Below are 2,334 nucleotides of genomic sequence, written 5' to 3'. Positions count from 1 at the left end.
GACCGTTTTTCACATTTATGACCATTACAGCACTTCCATGATCTCGTGATCAAAATTCGGGTGCTTGGCAACTGGCATGTATTTAATGACAGTTGCATTGCCTCTGGGGTCATTTGATCATTTGTATCCTTCCTAGCCAACTACTGACAAGCAAAGTCAACAAGGGAAGCCAGATTTGCTTAATGACTCTATGATTCATTTAAAAACGGCAGTGATTCACTTAAAAACTGTGGCCAAAAAGGTCGTAAAATGGAACAAAACTCACTTAACAACTAACTTGCTTAGCAACAAAAAACTATTGGGTTCAGTTGTGGTCGTAAGTTGAGGACTACCTGTATCCATCCAGTGGTGGGATTCGGCAGGTTCGCACCAGTTTGGCAGAACCAGTAGCTATTTTTTTGTTGCCCAGACCCAGAATGGACTTCCGGAAGTGGCAACTACACAGAGAACCGATTGTTCACATATTTGAATCCCACCACTGCCTGTATCCCATTCCTCTCCAGGCTTCAACCTTACTGTTCTAACCTTCTGTCTCTTCAACCTTTCAGTACCTTCCCTCCTGGAAGGCTAACTATGTTCTTGGCAATTCTTTCCCAGCCTTGAGACTGGAATACCTCTATTTCATATGTATACAATAAGTCCCACAGTTATTCTATCCGGATTGACAGAAGAGCAGTATTGTTCCCCGATTTGCCAGCTTGAGCAATTACATTTGAAAACACAGGGGGCTTTAAGTCACAGAAGAGGTAGGTGGCCAGAGGTTTTCTAGGTTTACTGCCCATTGCACTCACTGGGTAACATATAGAGCAAAACAAGCCAAGATGTCCCAATTCTAGTACATTGTGTAATAAAAAAACAGGGGAAAAGTATATACCATGAGGTATAAATTTGGTTCTGAAACTGAAACAACTGAATCGTACAATGATTAATTTTTAATAGTCATAAAATATGAATGGATTGTTTTAATTTGTTGTACACTGCCCAGAGTCACTTTTTCTGTGAGATGGGTGGCTGTATAAATTAGACAAATAATATAAGATATAAGGGAGAAGGTTAAAAGAAAGGAAGAGGAGGGACACCACTAAGAGAAAAGAACAAGAAGAAGGAGACGACATAAATCTTCTCTTTTCATGAAACTAAGGAAACTCAAGCAGGACAAGAAAAGATGAAAGAGGAAGCAAAAAAAAACCCCTCAAAAGAAACTGATGCTAATTTACCAAGATACCAGTTTCTTAAAATATCATCTGTTCAGGAATTGCAAATATTTTCAGAGTTTCTCTCTCTTTCCTTCCTTCCTTCCTTCCTTCCTTCCTTCCTTCCTTCCTTCCTTCCTCCCTCCCTCCCTCCCTCCCTCCCTCCCTCCCTCCCTCCCTCCCTCCGGAATGAACAGGGTGAACAGGGATGCCGTGATATCACTGGAGATTATTTGGAAAGGCTGAGGGGGAATTTACATGCAAAATAAGGGAACTAACCTTTCTGGGAGTTTAACTCAATTGCTTTGCCCTTACCCTTTGCCAAAACAAAAAACAAACAAACAAAAAGCTTCCCTTTTTTTGCAGCTGAAGTTTGGCTGTGCAACCTCAGCTGCTCCAAGATGTGCCAAATCGGGCTGCATTACTTGCTCTGTTTGAGATTCAGTCCAGTTCAAACAGGTTAAAAGAAAGAACATTTTATGCAGTTGCTACAGAAAAAGGTAATAATTGGTATCAATGCTGCAAAAAAAGTGGAATTTATTAGAAAAGCCCACTTCTTTTAAGTTAGTGGTAACTAAACGATTCCTTATTTTCCATGATATAATGCAGTGTCTGTTTTGGACATTTTAGAATGTGAGAGAAACATCCAGGAAAAGAAAATTGGTCCTCACTTCTTTGATGTGCTTTACTTCTTCCATATAAATACGTGGCCAGCATTCATGTCTATGAACTAAATTTTTTCAGTGGATAAAATTGTCACAATCCCTGAACATCTCAGCTTTTATATAGACAGATATGTTGGGGAAGCCAACAGACAGGATGTTGCTAATAGCAGACTCTGCAGTTTGCAGATGTTTTTCCCCATTCTGACTTCTGCCAGTTATGAAAGTAAGTATTCTACTAGATTATAATGATAATGATAATACTGTAATGTTAGCATATTGTTCTACCTTTCTAAAACTTTCCCCAAAGACTGACTCTCTCTCTCTCTCTCCTCCCTCCCCTCCATATTACTGCAGGATAAGTCTGGAGGCTATTGTAAGGCTATTGTAAGTTCTACTAAGGATGATACTTTATTGTCTGCTTGGTTTAAGAATTGATGAATATTTTTTCCCCAAGAGATATTATTAAGAATATTTAG

This window comes from Vipera berus (genome assembly GCF_964194415.1).
Source record: "Vipera berus genome assembly, chromosome: 1".
Taxonomy (NCBI): Eukaryota; Metazoa; Chordata; class Lepidosauria; order Squamata; family Viperidae; genus Vipera; species Vipera berus.
Note: the sequence above shows the minus strand (reverse complement) of the source record.